This window comes from Lagenorhynchus albirostris, chromosome 4, assembly GCF_949774975.1.
Source record: "Lagenorhynchus albirostris chromosome 4, mLagAlb1.1, whole genome shotgun sequence".
Lineage (NCBI taxonomy): Eukaryota > Metazoa > Chordata > Mammalia > Artiodactyla > Delphinidae > Lagenorhynchus > Lagenorhynchus albirostris.
This window is the reverse complement of record NC_083098.1, coordinates 64,541,434-64,566,577: the sequence shown is the minus strand read 5'-3', so window position 1 is coordinate 64,566,577 and position 25,144 is coordinate 64,541,434.

Sequence of the window (25,144 nt, the reverse complement as noted above, 5' to 3'; positions counted from 1 at the left end):
TCACATGCCAAGAGCATGTATTTGGGAGAGATTTGACTAGAGGTATTGTTTTTATCTTTAGAATAAATTTCTTATTTCTCATGCAAATTTAACAGGATAAGAGAATCTTCTGTCTCATTGGCACGGGTATTCAGGTTGATTTGAAATATTTTAAAGCATATTTTAGAGATGTGCTAATTTTTAAATTGAAGTATAGTTGATCTACAATGTTTCAGGAGTGCAGCAAAGTGTTTCAGGTATACATATATCTGTATCTATTCTTTCTCAGATTCTTTTCTACCATAGGTTCTTAAAAGATATTGAATATAGTTCCCTGTGCTATATAGTAGGTCCTTGTGGTTTATCTATTTTACATATAGTAGTGAGTATCTGTTAATCCCAAATTCCTAATTTGGTCCTCCCCCCTCCTTTTCTTGTTTGGTAACCATTAGTTTGTTTTTTATGTCTGTGAGTGTATTTCTGTTTTATAAATAAGTTCATTTATATCATTTTTTAGATTCCACAAATAAGTGATGTCATATAATATTTGTCTTGCTCTGTCTGACTAGTATGATAATCACTAGGTCTGTCCAAGTTGCTGCAAATGCCATTATTTCATTCTTTTTATGGCTGAGTAATATTCCATTGTATGTATGTACCACATCTTCTTCATCCATTCATCTGTCAGTGGGCATTTATGTTGCTTCCATATATTGGGTATTGTAAATAGTGCTGCTATGAATATTGGGGTGCATGTATCTTTTCAAATTAGAGTTTTTGTCTTTTCCAGATATATGCCCAGGAGTGGGATTGCTGAATCACATGGTAACTCTATTTTTAGTTTTTAAGGAACCTCCATACTATTTTCCACAGTGGATACAACAGTTTACATTCCCACCAACAGTGTAGGAGGGTTCCCTTTTCTCCACACCCTCTCTAGTATTTATTATTTGTAGATTTTTTGATGATGGCCATACTCACTTGAATGAGGTGATACTTCATTGTAGTTTTGATTTGCATTTCTCTAGTAACTATCAATGTTGAACATCTTTCCATGTGCCTGTGCTAAATTTTAGTCAGTAAGGATGTCTTTATATGTAATAATAATGCTAATAGTGTATTCAGATAGTGTTAAGTTCACTGTTTCAAGGTTGTGGATTTTTCTTTTTCATTTAAAGTTTGCATGAATCTTTAAAGAAGGCCAGATATTATTTGACACTTACAATCTGATAAATAAAATAGGTATTTTTATTTTGGCTTTTCTTAACTTGAAAATAAAATATGTAATTTAGTGCAAGTTTGATACTAGGCCATCTTTGTGAAGTGCTCTTATTAACTCAAGAAAATTTCAGTTATAAAACAACAAAATACAAACAATTAAAGATTTTCCAATGTGAAAATTCAAAGACCTTTTTTTTTTTACACTTAACAATATCCACCTTTTTACTATTTTCAGATGTGGTATATTTAACTAGTTAATAAGTATTACTATTAATAATATTATCAGTTATATGTATATAATTAATAGTATATAATTAGTAATTAATAATACTATAGGGCTTCCCTGGTGGCGCAGTGGTTGAGAGTCCGCCTGCCGATGCAGGGGACATGGGTTCATGCCCCTGTCCAGGAAGATCCCACATGCCAAGGAGCGGCTGGGCCTGTGAGCCATGGCCACTGAGCCTGCGCGTCTGGAGCCTGTGCTCCACAACGGGAGAGGCCACAACAGTGAGAGGCCCGTGTACCACACACACACAAAAAAACAACAACCGATAATTAAATTTAACATATTTAAGAACATGAAATGTGCTCCTTTGAAGATATTGAAATATGCATTTAAAACTAAACATCCTCTTAAGTAAGATCATTCAAATCAACAGAGCCCATAATGTGTTGATTTGAACTAGCTAATTAATGATGGTTTATATTATGTGAGTATTTTATATCTTTGAGGAAGTTTTGTAAGGTCCTTTTAGATAAATTAATCTATTCCGTTCATACAAGAAATAAATGAGTTAGGTGCTATAATTATCTCCATTTTACAGTTAAGGAAACTGAGTCACAGAATGGTAAAGTAATGTGTAGAAAATCACAGAGCTGTAGAAAGTGAGAGAACTATAATTTGGCTAAATAAATATTGATATACAAATACATATATTTCTGGATATTATCTTTTATTCTGGATACTGCCCATTTTGCATTTTAGTGGTTTCTTTCCTTCAGGTGATTACATTGTATTCGGACGGAATTTAGATCCTTTTATTTTAAGAGAGACTTGACTATAGTTAAGCATGAACATTATATTCTATATTACTGAAAGTAAGGAGCTTGACATATATACAGGTCATATAAGCAAATTAATCAACTTAAGGTATTGTAATGGAGACTGTGCAAATAAAAAATGTCCAACTCAGAATCCATTTACATAATCAAAGAAGAAGAGAGCCTTGTTGTATAATTCATAATTCTCAGTTAAAAACATGTGAAAATAATTTTCTTTATCATTGGCCTAGCTGTGAAAATCAGAGAATTTGAGAAATCTTTCAATAATCACTGAATATTACTATTTAAGGCTAAGCACTATTTCAGGTAATGGACAAAATAGATAAGTAAAATAGTTATTTCACAAAAGAACCTCACTCTCTAGTTGGGGACATGCATATTTAAACAATAAAGTCATATCACTTTATAAACATTTTCTACAATAGAAGAAGGCACTAGTGGTATGAAAATACAAATATGATCTGTGTGATCTGGCTGGGTGACCCTGGAAGGTTTTATTCTTTCCTTTCACAAATAATATTGAAGATCTACTGACATGACATACTGTCTTTGTCTGTTGGGGTACACAAATAAAAAAGGCAGTTTTCCTGTACTTTCCTGAAATATGTCTTACAGACATAGTTCATGGTCTAAAAGTCAAGAGGGAAAAGTATGTAGAAAAACAAATGAGTGATGTAATAGAAGGTCATATAAAGACTTTTGGGGACAAACATCAGTATCCAAGTAGAAGACTTCCAAAATAACATGGGTGATAGCAAAAGGACATATGTGAAAAAACAAAGTATAGGAGAATGCAATACACAAAGAATTGTTTCCTGTAGAGCATACCTGTATGGATTGACAAGGTGAAAACAGGAGACATAGGCAAGGTCAAACCAGGAAGGCTAGTAAAACAATTACTAAGGAATTTGGACTTTTTCCTTACGTCATTGATTTCTCTTTATGTCATTTATTCTGAAACTTTCATTTATATAAGAAGAAAATATTCTGATTCTCTGTGTTCAAGTTATACCTTTGAGAAAAATTTTCTAAGTGGTGGGAAAAACTGAAATTAGATTATTAAGGAAGCCAAGATAATAAATGATTAACAGACCTGAGCTGTGACAGTAGGCAGGAGAATCAAAAACATGGAATCATTTGAAACAATCAATATTATTAAAATTTTAGTGTCTGTTTGATGAGCTGATGAAGGAGAAAGGAAAAGAACATGATAAATTTATTTTTAATCATTTCTCCACCATACTCTTTGCACTAATATGGTCCTGTTGATATTTTTTAATGGTTTTTATGCATAGATAGCCTAGGGGTAAACCACAGCTTCTGACCTTCTGCGTGACCCATGTTAGAGACTATATAACGTGAAAAAAATGCTTTGTGGCAATAGATAAATAGCTCAGGGGTAAATCACACTTTTTCACTTACTATTTGAGCCATATTAGAGACTATGGTATGTGACAAGATGTGCTTTGTGATATCTGATAAATTTTACTGAACTTTTGTCTTGTATAGAAAGAACAAAAATTATAAGGCCCCCATTCTTGGCCTTGCGATTGGAAAAAAAGCTTTGAAATATATTTTGCCATGTAACAAAAATACAGAAGTCTACAGCTGACTTCTGAATTTGGAGTACATCTCCAAACGTTGTTATAGAGCGCTAGGGTCACAATTGAATAATATTTTAGCAATGCCATTAGTGTAGATTAGCCATACAAATGAATTTACAGTTTTCGTTAAGAATATTCTGATATTCTGCCCTCCTGCCACCCCTCCTTGTGTTATTTTATACTCCCTCCCATTTATCTTTTGAACAATCTGAAAAGACAACTGCTAGTCAAAGAAGACATACATAACAAGAATATGGGAAAGATGTGAATGAAAATAGAAAACTACATTAATTGCTTCACTCAATTCATTTAGTGTTTGTATCAAGTTGCTTATTCTTTAATAAAATTAAGAATTTAACTGCTCTCTAATTGCGTCATTCTAGCTGTAGTAATCACATGTGTTTTATGCAGTTCATATTTTCTATTGTTGCTTGTTTCTGAGCACATTATAGTCATCTATAAATTAAACAACGAGAAAAAGCCCAAGGCTTCATGATTAAAACAAAAAAAAAAAAATGAAAGTTGTGCCTTGGGAAAAAAGTTTGAACTGAAGGTCTAGGATTGAACTTTTCAATTAAATTGGCTCTTGTTTTCTTTCTTTTCTTCCATATGTTTGGTTTATATTAAAATTTGACATTATAATCATGCTGTGAGTGAACCCAATGTACATAAGTGATAAAAGGTATGAAAAATGTCACATTTTTTCCTTCCAAATTTCAAAATTCACTAGGCACAATTTCCTGAATTTATAACTGCTTGAATGCATTAGATTGGAGTTATGTATAATTTAAAATTCTTTCAGTACTTCTGTGTGAATAGTTTTTAAACAATGCACTTGTTTGCATTTTTATTTAATATTTTTATTGCAGTGCATTCTAGTTGTGAAATGATTTTGATTATTATATTACCAGAGCTGAATGACACAGAACACTTTTCATTAGCCTCCTCAGCCAGGAATTTAAGCATTCTTTGTTACAACCTGAGTAAATGCCTGAGAAATTTTCCTTCTACTACTGTGTAATGTGTAGCCTATACTCTAGCTAAATTCGACTCATTATTCTTTGCTATGTATGCCTGGAACTTGCCTTTATGTTTTCATTTATACTATTTTACTGATTGCCATGTCTCCCTCCACTTTAATTCCTTCTTTCTACCATGTTTCAGCTTCTGTCCCAGATTTTTAAATGCTTAATAGTTTCCTAACCAAAGTTGTCCTCTATCTCATGAACCACAATAATATGATACATATGTAAATTATACAATATTATAAGTCACGTTACTTATATGCATACCAATTTTGAAGTTGTCTCATTGTCAGCTTCTTCAAGTAGACTATATGCAATAACAAAGGCAATATGTTATTCTTCTTTTAATCTAATTAGCACAGTGGGAGAAAAAAACTTTATAAATAAATACTGGAATTGATTTATTCTTGCCTGAAAATTTTATTTTTTGTTCTCTTTGTTTTCATTCCGAGCCTCTTCTACTTTTCTTAGATATATTATTTACCACTTATTTAACTTATTGATATGTTGTGAGCTTTCTAAAATCAGAGAATATATCCTGTATTTTGATTTGATCCACTCAAGTCCATAGCATATTATTGAACATATAATAGATGCTCAGTAAAATACTGTGGATTTACTTAATTTCTTTGATGATTGTGATTTTATCTAGAACATAAGAAAGCCCATCTGATACAGAATCAAAGTTCCCCTGGTATTTTTAAGCTAATGCAGTATTATTCAGATCATACGACATGAAAGAACTTAGAATAGAATGGCTAAAGGTAAAATAAAACATTATAATGAATATTAAATTATACAAATACTATAACCAATTTATTATTAATACAATATATTTATCTTATTATGGATTAAATGCTAACTTCTTTAATGTTATGCTTTTTCAAGTTATGTACAGTGAAATGTTGTATAGGAAAGAATCAGAGTAAAGTCTGTATTATCCAAAAAATCAACATAAAATGCTAGATTGCTAACATTTTTCTGATGGATTTTGAGTTAAGGGTAGCAAAATATAAGTCATTTGGTTAACCACTGTTCACTATTTTTTTACTTTGGTAAAATATAGTTGAAAGAGATCATAACAACTTAATTTTCCTGTAAAATCCAAAAAGCAAGCTAACTATGAATCTGAATAGATTCTGGAAGCATCAGGTTTACATCTTTTCTTTCTGTGTGTTGTTGAGCTGTGATTTCTTTGTTTTTAAACAATGTGTTTATGACCTACAGCTTGCCAGCCTCAAAGCAACAGCCCTTTTAGTCTTTTTTAACCTGCAGTGGCATCACTTCTACAGAATTACGACTTCATTCATCAGCAGGCTTGCTTTAAGACTGCAAGAGTCCAACTTCCTGCTCAGAAAATGTGCTAAAGCTTCTGGCTGAGCCTTAAGACATTTTAGAAGCATTTCTTCACATGACAGAAAAGGCACCAAGCCATTCTACACATGCATAAATCTGTAAATTATCTAAGTCTGTCACAAAATTCATGTCACTTAAGGGAAAAGTATGCTGAGAGATTGCAGTTCCAGCACAGAAACTACTATTTTTTTTGTTTAGTTTTGTTTTTATGTAAAAAAGCTTGCAGTTGATCCTTTAAAATTGATGGGGGAGGGGAGAAAGAAATGGAAATAAAAACAAAAATAAACAAATGGGACCTAATTAAACTTAAAAGGAAAACATAAACAAGATGAAAAGACAACCCTCAGAATGGGAGAAAATATTTGCAAATGAAACACCTGACAAAGGATTAATCTCCAAAATATACAAGCAGTTCATGCAGCTCAATAACAAAAACACAAACAAGCCAGTCCAAAAATGGGCAGAAGACCTAAATAGACATTTCTCCAAAGAAGGTATACAGATTGCCAGCAAACACATGAAAGAATGCTTAACATCATTAATCATTAGAGAAATGCAAATCAAAACTACAATGAGGTATCAACTCACACCAGTCAGAATGGCCATCATCAAAAAATCTACAAACAATAAATGCTGGAGAGGGTGTGGAGAAAAGGTAACCCTCTTGCAATGTTGGTGGGAATGTAAATTGATACAGCCACTGTGGAGAACAGTATGGAGTTTCCTTAAAAAACTAAAAACAGAGCAACGATATGACCCAGCAATCCCACTACTGGGCATATACCCAGAGTAAACCATAATTCAAAAGAGTCATGTACCACAATGTTCATTGCAGCACTATTTACAATAGCCAGGACGTGGAAGCAACCTAAGTGTCCATCGACAGATGAATGGATAAATAAGATGTGGCACGTATATACAATGGAATATTAGCCATAAAAAGAAACGAAATTGAGTTATTTGTAATGAGGTGGATGGACCTAGAGTCTGTCATACAGAGTGAAGTAAGTCAGAAAAAGAAAAACAAATACTGTATGCTAACACATATATATGGAATCTAAAGGAAAAAAAAGGTTCTGATGAACCTAGGGGTAGGACAGGAATAAAGGAATAAAGATGTAGAGAATGGACTTAAGGACACGGGGAGGGGGAAGGGTAAGCTGAGACAAAGTGAGAGAGTGGCATGGACATATATACACTACCAAATGTAAAATAGATAGCTAGTAGGAAGCAGCCATATAGCACAGGGAGATCAGCTCGGTGCTTTGTGACCACCTAGCGGGGTGGGAAAGAGAGGGTTGGAGGGAGACACAAGAGGGAGGGGATATGGGTATATATGTATGTGTTTAGCTCATTCACTTTGTTATACAGCAGCAACTAACACAACAATGTAAAGCAATTATACCTCTATAAAGATTAAAAAAAAAGAAATTAGGGGAAGGTTATAATTTCTTGAAAAAATGATAAATAGAAGTTTAATTTATGAAATATGAGTATCTGTGAATTTTTACAGTGGATGAAAGCAAACTGTGGTGAAGTGAGCCTCCACTCTTTTAAACATTCTTAATAGCTTTTTTCTTCTTTGGTGGTGATTGTCATTTTGAATTGGCTTAGTGGTGATTTTGCTCATTTAAGTAGAGAATGTGTATGTAGTGGCATATTGGGTGAGGAAGGTGGGGAAGCTAGAGCAGAGGAAACCAAAGCAGACACATTTTACTATGTGAAATGGTAGATGGGTACTATTATTGGCACCTTTCGTAACTTAAATCGAAGGTTATCACATCCTAATTTAGTCACATGCTTGAGGTACTTAACCTCACAGCTATCAAAGGTCTGCACTGTGGAAGACCTCAACACTTCCATACTATAGAATATCCCGGTTCCTTTTTTCTGTGCCCAGTTGTGTAGCTGCATTCCAACTTCAGAACTCAGTACTTTTATGAAAATGCAGCTTTTGAGAGTGCTGAAAGATACAGCATCCTATGCTGCTCAAATGAGGAGAAAAAGAAATATTTCTAAGAAAATTATACTAAGTACAGTTAGCATGTAATGGTCAAGATAAGCTCTTCAAAGCTTTTAGGTGTGAATCCAACCTCCTTAAAGAGTAAGCTTGCAAATTATTCAGTATTATACTTGGAGGAATGTATTCCTAAAGCTGAAATTTAAGACATTTTCCTGCAAACTTCTTCCCTGATTTTATCCATTTTATCTAAGTTGCTAGACAGTTGATGATTCATCCTTGAGTGTTTGTTCTTAGTAAAGTTCCTAACTTGATGGTAATTTCAAAAGTAAGAATACAAGCCCTGCTTCAATAGTGAATTCTCAAGTTCTTTACTTAAGCACACTTCATTACAAATGGTCAAAAGTAAAATTTAATTCAAAGTTAGATAATTTTTACCATCCAACACATTGAGGAAATTATACTTCATACTTCTACCTATGTTTTTAAAAAACATTCTTGAATCAAACACTTTTTAAAAATTTCCAATATTTGCCTTTGGGGTTTATTCATGTTTTTGTTCATTTCAATTAATTCAAATAAGTGAGACAGATTATTATTACACCACAAAAAGATAAAATTTTTAAATAAAAAGGTATGTTAAAAATAATTAAACTGATATGTCTTAAAATTAATTGTTGTAGGAAATAATACTGGGCTTCCCTGGTGGCGCAGTTGTTGAGAGTCCACCTGCCGATGCAGGGGACACGGGTTCATGCCCTGGTCCGGGAAGACCCCACATGCCACAGATTGGCTGGGCCCGTGAGCCATGGACGCTGAGCCTGCGCATCTGGAGCCTGTGCTCCGCAACGGGAGAGGCCACAACAGTGAGAGGCCTGCCTACCGCAAAAAAAAAAAAAAAAAGAAAGAAACAATACTATTCTTTATCCAGTTTCCTTCAGTGCTAACATCTTGCAAAACTATAGAACAACATCGCAGCCCAGATATTGACTACGATACAGTCAAGATACACATGATTTCCATTACCACAGAATCTTTCATGTTGCCTTTTTATGGCTATGCCCACTGGCCCACTCTTATACCATGAACAATTTCTAATCTGTTCTCTATTTCTATAATGTTGTCATTTCAAGAATGTATCATATAGTAAATATATGTATCTGATGAGTTCTTGACAAGAATGCTATTCTGATATTGTTGGATGGAAGCATTCTATAAATGTCAACTACATCCTGTAGGTTGATGTCATGCTTGATTTTCTGTGTACTTGGTCAATCAATTGTTGAGGGAAGGATGTTGAAATCTCCAAATATATTTGTGGATTTGTCTATTTCTCCCTTCAATTCTATCAGTTAATGCTTCACCTGTTATGCAGCTCTCTTGCTTGCTGCATACACATATAGGATGCTATGTCTTCTAGGTAGATTGATGATTTTATTATTATGTAGTGTCCCTTTCTGTCTCTGATAATTTCTTTGCTCTGAAGTGTACTTTATTTGACATTAATATAGTTAATCTTGCTTTATTTTGATTAATATTTCATGATGCTATTTTTCATGCTTTTACACTCAATGTAGCTATGCCATTAAATTTGAAATGAGCTTCCTGTAAACTGTGTACATTTTAAAAATCCAATCTGTTAATGTCTTTCACTTCATTGATTTATTTAAACCATTTATATTTAATATAATTATTGGTAAATTAGGGCTTAAGTCTCCCATTTTATTTTTTGTGTTCTGATTGGTCTTGTGTTTTTTTTTTCTCTCTTTCTTTTCCGAGCCTCTCTTCAGGTCTTTTGAATATTTTTAGTGCTCCATTTTGCTTTATTTAATAGTGTTTTCGAGCATACTTCATTATATAGATTTTATAGTGGTGACTCTGGGTTTTGAACTATATTGGGCTGGCCAAAAATTTTTTTCGGGTTTTTCCATAACACTGTATGGAAAAACCCGAATGAACTTTTTGGCCAATCCAATAGATACAAAACTTATCATGGTCTACTAGCGTTAACATTTTTCCAGTTTAAGTAAAGTTTTGGAACCTTACCTCCCTTTATATCTTCTTACTCTCTCATTCATAATATAAATATCTTAAATATTTCTTCCACTTTTCTTCACTTCCTCCTTCTCTTTCTTTCTTTCTTTCTTTCTTTCTTTCTTTCTTTCTTTCTTTCTTTCTTTCTTTCTTTCTTTCTTTCCAATACACTTTCTCTCTATTGTTCAGATTGGGAAATTTCTGTTGTTCTATTTTGAAGTTCACTGATCTTTCCTCTTTCCCCTTCATTCTGCTCCTGATCTTATCCATTGAGTTTTGATTTGTTATTATATTTTTCAGTTCTGAAATTTCCATTTCATTATTGTTTATATCTTTAGGTAGAAGTAGAAGTCCAAGTTCCCCACTAAGCCTCTGTTATCCCTTGAGGGGCATAAGTGCTTTTCATTATTGCTGGGTGGGAGTGGGATTTCTTAATGCCCACTATGTGTCTAATGGTAGCACCCTGGCTGTAAATAATGGGAGTACCTAGTTACGGCTCTCTAGAACTCTGCTGACACCAGGGTGGTGATGAAGTTCACGACTCTCCACTAGTCTTCCACTGACACTACTCCAGTGGGAATGAGAAGGTGACTGTGTTGCTTCTTGGTAAGCTTGGAATTTTAGTCTCCCATGTAATTCTACTTGTATGACAAGTCGGTTGGGTGTCTCCTTTCTCTCTGGTAGTGTGAAAGTTTCTGCTGTTCAGACTCTGCCAGTATGAGTGGGAATGGGACCAGAGTATTTTTCTGCGAGGTTAACCTCACATAGAACAGCTGTTATGTAAATGTATTCTCTTTTACTAGGCTGCCCATTCCTGGTCCTTTGGAACTTTTTATATCTGTGCTTGTTAGCATTTCAAGCTTGTTGACTTCTTCAGCTCCAAGTCTAGGATATATGAAGTAAAAAGAAAAAAGAAAATTTACTAACGTGTGTAGTTAATTTAAGAAATTCATGGAAGTTGATATTGGAGGATCAAAGAGAATACTATTTGTGTCATGGCCCATGGAGAAATGCCTGGATTTCGGTTATTTTTTCCAATAATTAGGATACTTCAATGATTGTAGAGAGTATTCTATAAGACATTCCTACTCATTTTCTTTTTTATGTTTTCAAAAGAGCTGGAAAAAATAAAGAAACACAAATATATAACTTAAAAGATATGTACACACACAAAAGATATTCTTATCAAATATCCCTAGAGTGACAAGAGAAATCCCTGCTATTTTCCAATAATAATATGCAATCATCTTGCTACATTTTCAAACATTTAAATATTATACAAGTTAAAAAAGCCTGCTTTCACTCTTTAAAAATGATATATCTGTTTGTTCTGAAGGTCTTATTAGTGATATAACACTTCATCTTCTAACCAGTAGAATTGCTCTGTGTACTAGTTGAAAGCCTTTTGAACTGACAATCCTTTGTGCACTCAAATTCTCAATACTGATACCAGTGGTAATACCCATGCTTAACTTCGTGGAGAACAAAGAGTAGATTATAACAAGATTTCCTTTGTATGATAATTGAAAAGTAGAGGAAAAAATACTGTATTGACAAGAGATTTAGGGCATATTTTATACTTTTACCTGTTGTAAGGTAAATCTATTAAGAAATGCTGTGATATAATTGTGCTAACAAAATGGTTTATAATTATAATGCAGCATATTTTATTTGAAGATAGCAATAAATTAAGAATGGAAAGTATACTTTCTTCTTTGTAGCAAAAGAGGTGTTAATGAGTTAAATATCTCATTTAGTAGTAGTAAATAGTGGTATTTCTTTACAAACCTTAATTTTCTAGGTGACTTTGTGTCTATAGGCTGCATATATTTTTTATTTTGTAAAGACATGATACCACATTTATGTTTTCAAATTATATTATTGCTGCATGTTGCACTACAATCTAAATTGTAATGAACAGTAACCAATTTATGGATAACTGAAATAGATCTTATATGGTGAAGCTTACACATTTCACATGGTAGAAATAAAAACATTTACATTTGCACAGGGTGTCAATATATATTTAATCATTTTTGCCATACTATGCCCTTGAGTCTCAAACAGATGGGCCATCACTGTGCTGCATATGGGGTTATATATATTTAAAAGCTTACTGATACTAAATCTAACATATAAGGGGAAATTCAACTCCTAGGTACTGTCAGAACTAGGAAAAATGTGTTCCTGAACAGTGACCATCTGTCAAAGAAAACTGTACTAAAGTAGTGTGTGGTACCCACATGATAGGATCTCATTTACTGAAATTGAACTGGGAACACTGCATGCATTTCACATACAGAAGGGTTTCAATTTGACCATGGAGAGACATATAAAAGAAAAAATTCACTCTTCTTTCAGATACATTGCTTGTATTGTCCTCATTATCCTACCAAGATGTTTAGCAAAGGAAAAAAGTAGAAGGATGCAGGGAATCATAAAAACAAGTCTTCATGCACATGAACATATTTGTTTAATTTATATATAGCACCTACTGAAATAGTTTGTATGTGATAGTTTGGAAGAAATACCTAATAGCCAGGTTCACTGTAACACGCACAGTACATTCAGGAATGTAAGAAATTCTTTGAAACTAATAGGACCACACCAACTTTCTTCCCATGTCAATGGTACAATATATAGACTGATTTTTACCACTTCAGCTTTATCCTCAGACTCTATCAGCTGAATGATTTAGATGAATTCTATGCCCTCTGTATGCCAAATCTATTTTGGTCCCTCTGCTATTTAACATTGGCTTCCTGCAGAGAAAGTATTTTGAAGTCTTGATGTTTTTTCCACATGTATACATAAAACAGAACTTGTTTTGTTTCTCCTTTATCCAAATATAGAGATGGTTAAGTAATTTTCTCCTTCAAAAATTGATGTTACATAAATGCAGTTATGAAAATTTGTTATAAGCCAGGCCCACCAGAAGACAATGAAAACAAATTATTTGATATAGCAACTCTCTCATAAAATAGTTTTCAGTGCAAGCTTTATCTATTTAATGTAGTCACCCCTATGTTTTGCCATATCTGTTGGTTTTTACTTAGAATTCATGACTGTCGCTCTATTGCCAAAGGTTTTATTGAAAAGGGATGAAATATTGTTTGATTTCATTCCTCTGACTTTGTATTTTTACACTTGCACATACAAAGCCCACACATTCTTTGGTTCTTTTGGTTGGATCACTGATATTTCCTTCAATTTTACTTTTCCAGGGCTTTTGTAGTGTCTCCAGTTTATTCAGAGTGTTAATTTTGCAGCAATTCTTGATACTCATTCTAAAAGGTATACTAACTCATTCTCCATATGGAAATATGTTGCTTTTTCTTCCCTTAAAGTTCAACACTGATTATAAGTGACTTGTTATTACTCTTCAAAACATAGTTCCTTCTTCAGGTAAAATTTAAAAGTCCTTGACATGCCTCTCATCAACACATCTACTTGGTATCCAGTAACCTGTCTGGCACGATGCAGACAGCCACTGGATGTTTGTTGAATTAATAAACTAACAAAATAACTGAATGTTAGCTCATGAAAAGACAAATTAGGTAAATTTTAATCTTTCACTTGTCTTTTAATAACCTGTTGAAAAAGCACCTCTTTAGGACTACTGCTGATCATCTCAGCTTTACCTACCTCTTGCTTCAACTGGGAGAGAGTACTGACTGATCTCATCTGCACTTCTGGTACCTTCATACAACTCTCACCTGCAGGCTGGGGACTCTGCTGGTGATGTTGTCCACGATGCTCTGTGTCCTATCCCATGGCTCTGCTTTCTGGGAAACCCACACTTAGTGAACTCATCTCAAACCAACCAAAAATTTCTTTGTGCTTCTTATCATCTTTAGGGTTTGTACTGTTATTTTAGAGACCTATTTATGTTTCAAATATACTCTTCATTACATCAAAATAGTAGTTAATAAATTTATTTACTACAACTTTTATATGCCCTTCACTCTATTAAGTCATGTAAAGTCAAAGATGAAAAGACATTCCTCACATTAGGGAGAAAGGAAAAATACAAAGACAAAACAAAGACAATGTCTTATGGAGAAACATGCAATGATATAGAGAGGCTGAGATACCCAAAGTCCTACAACTATTTAAAAAAAAAAGAGCCAAGATTAAATTCAAATAGAAGAGCATGTATTTAGTATTTTTTTATGCATCAGATTAATGTTCTTGGTCTCTCTACCCTTGGACTCAGTGACTATTTGTGTAAGGGTTTCTGTCCACAAGATAGTGGGAGAAGAAACTGGACATATGTGACTCATCCTCTCCCTGAACTGTCTGCTGTCAGACAGAGTATTTATGTGGTAAGCATAGAAGGGCAAAATGATTTCCTGAGTAGAGGAAGCCATGGTTTCCACTGAAGCCCACAACTGTTGTGTAGACTGCATTAATGGGGCGATTCTTCATTTCTCCCTTCAACTACACCCTCTGCCATGTGACTTTGTAGTTCCTTTCACCAATGAGGCAAAGTGTATTTCCTAACCCTTAGATTCTGAGTTCAAACAAGTGATGCACTTTGACAAAAGTGATGTTAACAGATGTGATCCACATATAGGCTTGAAAAGGTATGTGTTTCCACTCTGAACTCATGTCCTCTTGTCACCATTATGATCACAGGAATGAGTTAGTGTACAATAGGCTGAGATCAGGTGGCCCAGTAACCCTTGTTATCCCAGATGACTGTCTACTAAAATCCAGAAATATAAGCACAATTAAAGCCAGAAGAGCCACCCAGCCTGAATACTGAAACACAGTCTCATGAGATAAATAAGAGCTCTTTGGTTTATGCCACTTTTGGGTAATGATTTGTTATGCAACATTATTGTGGCAATAGAAAACTGATGCAGAAGTTGGTGCAGGGGTAGAGCATTGCCATAAGAGAAACCTAAGATAGGTGGCATTAGTTTGGGGCTGGATGACAGCAGAAAAGAAGTGTCAGTAGAGACTGGGAAAATAGTGAGAAAATTGTTAGAGAAACCTGGAAAAAATGTCAAGGCAACATATAAAAGTGTCTGAAAAAATGTCCACCTATGTTGTATCTTTGTAATCATTTGGTAAAAATATTGCCTCAGGTAAACTAGGCTTTTTATTTTAATAGTCCTAAAGTTCTTTTGGATTTGAGAAGAGTTGTCTAAGTAAAATATTGAAAACATATATTTATCTATTTTAGCTGTTTATGAAGAAATGTATGAAACAAACAAAAAAATAACTGGACACTTTGAAATCAAATTTATAAGAGAATACCGAGATATCAGAACTTGCTAGGTTGTAAAATAAAGCTATTTCTCATATCTAGTGAGCCAAAGATTCTAAAAGAAAGACATAGTGTCAGGATAGAGATCAAATCAATTGTGTTGTCATGAGATTCTTTGCTAAGACCACTCAATGAATAAGGTGATGCATAGCAGATAGTCTCAGCTTGACAAAAGTGCTTTTAGAGAATTCAAAGTTATGAGCTTTAAAAAGTCTGAACTATGAGCTAGCATGCTAGTAAGAGGCATTTATCAAAAACTGCTGTTTGTATGACTTTTGGAGCATGGGTGAGATATAATCAGATACATAGAAAATCCGTTAAGATTTTAGGGAAGCTGTATGTATAAAATCTCTACCAACATGGGACTGATTGTTCAAATTGTAAAATTACCACTGAACCTTCAACTTCCCATGGGAAACTACGATTAGAAAGTTGCTTTAGATAGATATTTTACTAATTAATTTGTTGTTTAACTTACATTTACTGGAATGAGGAAAAACTTAACTAGTTTTGTTTCTTCAAAATCTGGATATTTAGCTTTTCCTTAGATTTAGTGGTTCTTGGTGTAAAGTTTGTACCTTGGACTCTGTGACTATCTGTTTGTGTAAGGCTTGTTGGTAATTTCAACACAAGCTAGGACAATTGAGCCTAACATTCTCATGTTCAAGGAACAGATAAGTGCAATGACATATCAGCATCAGTAAATTTTTCTATTAAGAGTCAGATGGTAAATACTTTAGGCTTTGTAGGGCATAAGGTCTCTGTCACTACCACTCAACTCTGCCATTGTACCTAAATGTGTCATAGACAATATGTAAATAAGTGAGCATGGCTATGTTCCCATAAAACTTTATCTATTGGATTATGAACTATAGTTTGCTGAATTCTGATTTAACTAAAACACAAAAATTGAGAATAGAAGCACATTTGTTACATAATAGCATTCTATTATTTTGCAATGAAGTGCTCACGTAACTTGAGTCAAGTAAATATGGAATTCTGAGCAGCCTTATATTTGAATATTTGTAGAATTCATTTGTAAATTTTTAATCTGATGTAGATTGAGATTTACAATTTACGACTCATGGTATAAGACCTATGAGGATTTCATCTAGTATGGTTATTGAATACTGAGAAAATTACAGTGCACCTAAATGTACTCTTAGCAATATTCTTTCTGTAACATTTTACTTTAGAAATTTGTATCTTCTTAAATGGAATGTGTCCCAAAGTGTACATCTATATACAGCAAAGTTAAATTATGTGAACTGAAATCTCAAAATGTATGTTATTGAACATACTGAGACAGAAAATCCTTTTTTCATCTTAGGAAATAATATCTGTGTATTAGAGAAAACTAACCAATTTTCAAGTTGGTATAATTGTAATTCTGCCAAGCATAACTTATTTTGTTTCAAGCAGGAAAACAGGTCATCTGTCAAATGTGTTTCTCATTGTAATACCATTAATGTTGTAATTATAGGAGATTTCATACAGATATTATATGTATATTGATGACTGATGATTTTTGATATGAACATGATTTCATTTTTTTCTGGGTTTTCATTTTTAGGAAAAGTTGGGGAGAAGATGAAAAGTGAATTGTAATTGGAATACTGTTTTAGAATAAAATTCTTTTTGTGTTTTGGTTACAATAATATTTTTTAATAAAAATCATTTTATAATTTTTTATCTGTATATTTTAAAAACCTATTTAAAATCCTTCTACTCTTCATTTGGGCAATTTTTTTTTAATGGAAGATTTCTCAACAACTATCAATCAATTTTTTGATCCCAGTCTAGATTAGAAGAAGAGAGTTAGATATTCAGAGACACATATCCTATGATTGGCTGACAATTACCCCTTATTTAGTTTTCTCCTATCCATATTGATTAACTTAGTCATTCAATCATGTAATTTGATACTACTTGAGAACCTACCATGTGCTATATGTTGTGTTATTGACAAGATAAGTAGACTCTGTGAACTCACAGAGATTACAATCTACCAGCCAAGACAAATTTTAAACAAATAAATTTGAATGTACATAGATTGAAGGAAAATATCATGTATAATAAAAACATAACACTAAGAACCAGTTTTTTATGGTCAGCAAAGGAAGGCTCTTCTAAGTAAATTTGTTTTCTGCCTATATCTGAAGAATGAGTAGGAACTAGGTAGTTGAGAGATTGTGTGAACAGCATTTCAAGCAGAGGAAAGCAATTTCAAGCATAATGCAAAGGACCTGAGGAAAAGAAAATTTGGCATACTTCAGGTAGTGTAAGAAGATCAATGTGGCTGTAATATGATAATACAGAGTGAGAATGTTAGAAAGTAAGGCTAGAAAGTTAAATGGCAGTTAATTAATGCCAGTGTTGTCATGTTAATTTTCAACGAATGAAAATGGGTATCCATCAGAGGGATGTAATCAACTTCTTTATAGTGCTGCATTATATTCCATTATCTGGATATACCAGTTTGTTTGCTTACCTACTGAAGGATATCCTGGTTGCTTACAAGTTTTGTCAATTTATAAATAAAGTTTCTTTAAATATCCTTGTTCAGGATTTTGTGTGGAAGTAAAATTTCAATTCCTTTGGGTAAATACCAAGGAGTATGATTGATTGATTATATGATAATATTATACTTAGTTTGGTAAGAAATCGCCAGACTGTTTTTTCAAAGTGGCTGTATCATTGTATTCTCATCATCAGTGAATGAGGGTTCCTTTTGTTCCACACCCTTGCCAGCATTTGGTGTTGTCAGTGTTCCAGAGTTTGTCCATTGTAATTGGTGTGTAGTGGTATCTCACTGTTGTTTTAATTTGAAGTTCCCTGATAACATGATATGGAGCACCTTTTCATATGCTCTTTTGCCTTTTGTATTTTTTGTTTAGTGTGGTGTCTGTTAAAGTTTTTGGCCCGTTTTAAATTAAATTGGTTGTTTTCTTATTTTTGAGTTTCAAGAGTTCTTTGTATACAATAAGTTTCCTATTTAAAAACTTTGTGTGAAAACTTTGTGTTTCCTAAAAATGCGCCAAAAGTGAATATTAAGAGACTGTGATTTCTTTGGGGAAATAAAGTTGATGTCATATATTCTGTTGGTAATAAGGAAAGTGAAAGAATTATGTATATATATACACACACATATATATATTTGAGAAATATGTGTAAGTGATAACAATTGACCAGAATTCGTGGTTTGAGTCAAGCAGTGGATGGTGAAGAACAGGAAGATTGTTGACATGAGCCACTGTCTAATGCTGAAAAAGGAAACTTTGAAATTCATAACACTAAAGCAGGAGTTGTTTCCTTTCTCTTAGATATAAAACAAAGTGACCTCACTATCTGGATTTTTCTTTTCACATGTGCATGCTGAACTTCCATTTAATAGAGAATATGTCACTATTTCTGTGGGTCTGTAGCAGAGTGTCACTGTAGTATGGAGGATCATCTCTACTCCACCAACCAACCATATCAGCTTCATAAAGAATGGTGTCCTCAGTTGGAATGGGGTCCTCTGAGTCATGGCAATGACAGATAGTGGCAGAGGCATTCTTCTGTTTCTTCCCTGCAGTCATTTTTAGTAGCACTAAAGTGGTCCTATTTTTTGTTCTTTTTTTCTTTCCTAAACCAGACTGTAGAGACCATGGATGACAGTGCTCTAGTATCACTACATATGTGTGAGATGGGAGGGAAGAAGGTCACATAGCACTTTACAAATGCAGATATATCTTTTCATGGCATAAATAGACTTTAAAAAATACTTTATAAATGTGGAATATTTAGTGATTCATATTAGTGCATAAAGGGCTAAAAAAGCCTTGTGATAACATTTACCATGAATTCTAAAGCAATGCTTTTAAAATTATTAACAATAATTCTTCACAGATGCAAAATAAAATGGCAGAAGTAGTTATATTTAAAAAGAAAATTTATATGTTTTTATATATTTGAATAACTTAAGAGTGAACATTTTGTTGTTATAGGATTTTTCTAGGATCAAAACAATAATTCATTTATTTACAATACCTTCTAGGATGATTATAAAAATCATTTATTAATCCTTCCTAGGCCCTGGTTAAGCATTTTACATGTATTAACTTACATAATGCCGTAAATTATGAAGTTGGAATGATTGGTCTCACTGTTGTACATGTGGGAAGCTCATATACTGAGATAGTGAGTCTAAATTGCCAAAGAATACCCAGACTGTAATTGGAGAAGATTGAATCAGAGCCAGAGCAACATGAGTTAAGGTCCTAACTCATCCATTAAGCCATACACAACAGGGAAGTCAGATCTCAGGTTCATGATCAGAACAGATTCGATTTTTTAAAAATCTTAAATTTAACTCCATTGGGTTTTCTCAATAGAGCAGGACTCAGGCACTCTGTAAATATTATCTCTAGACATGACTCCAGGATGAGTGTTCTATTTTACTTGTTTTGTGTACTTGCTTTGCCTTGTCTCTGGATGCCTTCCGATTGTTTTTTAACAAATTGTTCTTCCTTTTTTATGGTACGTTGGAATGATGCTTTTCTCAGGCTATGTGTTGTGGGTCCCAATACCACTGTCAATTTCAGTGATTTGGTAGAACTCACAGAATTCAGAAAAGCTGTTATACATGTGGCTATGGCTTATTACAGCAAAAGAATACAGATTCAAATTAGCAAAGGAAAAAGATGTAGAGAGCAGAAATCCGTGAGATACCGAACACACACTTTCAGTTTTTCTCTCTCAGGTAAGTTGTAAGGATAGAACTTAATTCTCCCAGGAGTGATATGTGACAATGTGTATATAGTATTGCCAATCAGGGAAGCTCACCTGAGAGTCTGCATCCAGGAGTTGTATTGGTGGTTGGTCACATAGGCATGAATGAAGCACCTCTGTGACTGTCCTTAGTTACTCAGTCTCCAGCCCCTCCAGAGATCAACTTGATACCTCATGGCTCAAGGTCTCCACAATAAGTCACTTATTTAGCCTAAACTGTCTGGTGTGGCCAAAGGCCCCAGGTGTACAAAATGCCTTTATTAGGTAAGATATTAATAGGGCTTAGAGGTTGTTTCCAAAAAGCCAATCAAAGGTCAGTTTATTTGGAATGTGCAAGGTTTAGACACCCAAAACATGCTGAATTAATATTTTCCTGAGTAGAATGTTTGTTTTATTATTGTCTATATACTCGATATCTGGATACCTACAGTATTTCCTGTTTCTTCTGATTCTCTGTTATATAATATTCACAGGATGGCCTCACCCCAACTTTTTTCCAGTCCTTGATCAAAGAACCTCAGGGTTTGTAGAAGAAAAATTATACTGGTATGATTATTACTTTTTAATTTTATGGCCGTGAAATCAAGAAAAATAAGAGTACATCACATTGCAAAAATATTGAAAAGCTATAAACAAACAAGCTTTTATTTACTGAATCACATTTATAAAACTTCTGGTTATTTATGCTCCTCACCTTCGCCATATTTTTTTTTAATTAATATTTTACATGACTAACTGCCCTTAATTTGCCTGTACTTTCCAAGATTAATCTGTTTGGAAAAAAATTTACTCACATAATTCTCTTTTTTTTTTCTTTAAAGTTGAAATAGTTATAATGATGTTTTTTGCATTTTTACTGCAGTAAAATATACATAACATAAAATTTACCATTTAAATTACATTTAAGCATACAATGTACTGGCATTAAGTACATTCACATTGTTGTTCAGCTATCACCACTGTCCATCTCCAGAATTTTTTCATTTTCTCAAATTGAAATTCTGTACCCATTGAATAACAACTCCCCATTTCCCATGGTAACCACTATTCTACTTTCTGTCTCTATGAATTTGACTACTGTAGGTGACTCATATAAGTAGAATCAAGCAATAGTTGCCCTTCGTGTTCTGCCTTATTTTACTTAACATGATATTTTTAAGGTTCATCCATATTATAACTTGTATAAGAGTTTCATTCTTTTTTAAGGCTGCATATTATTCCATTATTTGTATATTCCACTTTTAAAAATCCATTTACTTGTCAGTGGACATTTGGGTTGTTCTCATGTTTTGGCTATTGTAAATAAAGCTTATATAAACATTGGTGCAAATACCGGCTTTCAGATATTTTGGGCATATACCTAGAAGTGAAATTGCTGAGTCATATGATAATTCTATGTTTAATATTTTGATAAACCGCCATGCCATTTTCTATAGCAACTGTACCATTTAGTGTTCTCACCAGCAACACACAAACATTCCAATTTATCCACATCCTTACCAACACTCATTATTTTTTGTTTTCTTAATAATAGTCATCCTAATAAATATGAAATGTTATCTCATTGTGGTTTTGACTTGTATTTCCCAAAGATTAGTGGTGTTGAGCATCTTTTTCATGTGTTTATTGGCCATTTGTAAATCTTCTGTGGTAAAATGTCTATTCAAATCTTTTGTTCATTTTTAAATTGGGTTGTTTGTTTTTTTTTGTTGTTGAATTGTAGAAGTTCTATATATCCTGGATATAAATCCTTAACAGGTATATGATTTGCAAATATTTTTTCCCATTCTGTGGGCTGCCTTTTCATTCTCTTGATAGTGTTTTTTTTTTTTAATTAATTAATTAATTTTATTTTTGGCTGTGTTGAGTCTTCATTTCTGTGCGAGGGCTCTCTCTAGTTGCGGCGAGCGGGGGGGTCACTCTTCATTGCGGTGTGCGGGCCTCTCACTGTCGGGCCTCTCTTGTTGCGGAGAACAGGCTCCAGACATGCAGGCTCAGTAGTTGTGGCTCACGGGCCCAGTTGCTCCGTGGCATGTGGGATCCTCCCAGACAAGGGCTCAAACCCGTGTCCCCTGCATTGGCAGGCAGACTCTCAACCACTGCCCCACCAGGGAAGCCCAATAGTGTTCTTTTTTTTTTTGGTGGTACACGGGCCTCTCACTGCTGTGGCCTCTCCCGTTGTGGGGCCCAGGCCCCGGATGCACAGGCCCAGCGGCCATGGCCCACGGGCCCAGCCGCTCCGCGGCACACGGAATCCTCCCAGACCGGGGCACAAACCCATGTCCCCCGCATCGGCAGGCGGACTCCCAACCACTGTGCCACCAGGGAAGCCCCCCAATAGAGTTCTTTGATGTACATTTTCTTTTTAATTCTAACAAAGTCCAATTCCTCTATTTTCTTTTGTTGCCTATTCTTTTAATGTCACAGACAAGAAATCATTGCCAAATTCAATGTTACGAAGCTTTTCCATATGTTTTAAGAGTTTTTTATTGTTAGGTTTTTTTCCCCCAGTTTTATTGATAAATAATTGACATACATCACTGTATAAGTTTAAGGCATACAGCATGGTGGGTTGATTACATATTTTGTAATGATAATATTTCACAATAGGTTCAGCTAACATCCATCTTCTTATATAGATGCAATAAAAAGGAAAGAAAGGAAAAATAAATCTTCTTGTGATGAGAACTCTTAGAATTTACTCTCTTAACAACTTTCCTATACATCATTCAGGAGTGTTAGCTATAGTCATCATGTTGTACATTACATCAGAAGTATTTATTTTATAACTGGAAGTGTGTATCTTATGTTACTTTTCTCCAATTTTCCCTCCCCCTACCCTCCACCTCTGGTAACAAGTCTGTCTGACTTATTTTACTTAGCATAATGTCTTCAAGGTCCATCCAGATTGTCACAAATGGGAGGATGTCCTTGTTTTTTGTGGCTGAATAATATTAATATAGATAGATAGATATTACAACTTTTGTACCCATTCATCCATTAATGGATATTTAGATTATTTCCATGTTTTGGCTATTGTAAATAGTGCTGCCTTGAATATGGGGGTGCAGATATATTTTTAATTTAATTTTTTTATCTTTGGATGTATTCCCAGAAGTGGAATTGTTGGATCACATGGTAGTTCTATTTATAAATTTTTGAGGCTCCTCCATACTGTTTTCCATAGTGGCTGTACCAATTTACAATTCCTTCGACAGCATTTGTTATCTCTTATTTTTGTTTGTTTGTTTTAAATTTTTATTATTATTATTTTTTTGCGGTATGAGGGCCTCTCACTGTTGTGGCCTCTCCCGTTGCGGAGCACAGGCTCCAGACGCGCAGGCTCAGCAGCCATAGCTCATGGGCCTAGCTGCTCCGCGGCATGTGGGCTCTTCCCGGACCGGGGCACGAACCTGTGTCCCTGCATCGGCAGGTGGACTCTCAACCACTGCGCCACCAGAGAAGCCCTGTTTTTTGTATTTTTTAAATGATGGGCATTCTAACAGGTGTGAGGTGATTATCTCATTTGGTTTAACTTACATTTCCTTAATAACTAGTAACGTTGAACATCTGTTTATGTACCCATTGGCCTTTCGATATATCTTCTTTGGGGAATTCCCTGTTCAGATTTTTTGCCCGTTTTTAAATTGGGTTAATTGGGTTTTTTTGCTATTGAATTATATGAGTTCTTTATATATTCTGGATATTAACCTTTATCATATATATAATTTGCTATATTTTTTCCTATTCCATAGGTTGCTCCTTGTTGATGGTTTCTTTTGCTGTGCAAAAACAATTTAGTTTGATCTAGTCTCACTTATTTATTTTTTATTTTGTTGCCTTGCTTTAGGGGTCATATCCAAAAAACCATTACCAAGACACACACCCAGCAGCTTTATTCTAAGTTTATTCCAGGAGTTTCATGGTTTTAGGACTTACATTTACTTCTTTAATCCATTTTGAGTTAGTTTTTGTGAGTGATGTAAAATATGGGTTAAGTTTCATTTTTCTATATGGCAATATTCAATTATCCCATAATCATTTATTGAAGAGATTATCTTTTCTCCATTGAGTATTCTTGGCTCCCTTGTCAAATATTAGTTGACTGTATATGCTTGGGTTTATGTCTATGCTCTTGATTCTGTTCCATTGGTCTATTTGTTTTTATGCCAGTACCATATTCTCTCAAGACCTGCTGAATGATATGCTCTACTAAATGAGGAAGGAAAACAAGAAAGTAAAAGTCATGGTACCCAGGAAACAAGATTCACTGTGGCAGATGTAAAGGGAGTCCCTAAGATGGTGGTGAAGAATTTCTAGGAGGAGAGCTAAGCAGTCAGATTTCTATATTTAGATGGAGAAGATGAGTGATTTGAGAGGGTTATCTACAAGCATGTAAAAGGAAGTGGTCAAAAAGTTGATGAGTTTAAATATTCTGTAAAAGTCTGGGAGAAATTAATATAACTCTGCTAGCAATTAAGATAAAGAAAATTAGTAATGCAAGAGAACAAAAATTGTTCAGGAAAGTAAATATGAGAACAGCACATTACAACGTGGATATCATATACATTGTTATGATAATATATGCCTTCTATTTATATAATTCAAAATTGTGACTTTGAGATTTTGGGGAACTGGGAGTTTGACTCTGTGTTGTGATGAAAATGGTGACTGGTGCTTTTGGTTGTGAGAGAATTATAACAGAATCCTCAGCTTCTAGTATAGGAAATTAACAAATAATATCTAAAACTAGAAAAAAAAAGAGACTAATATTTGTAATTTATACTTAGAATAAGGAACTAAGTACTAGAAGGAAAGACAAGTACAGCTAGAGGTAACAGCTTTTGAAGAACAG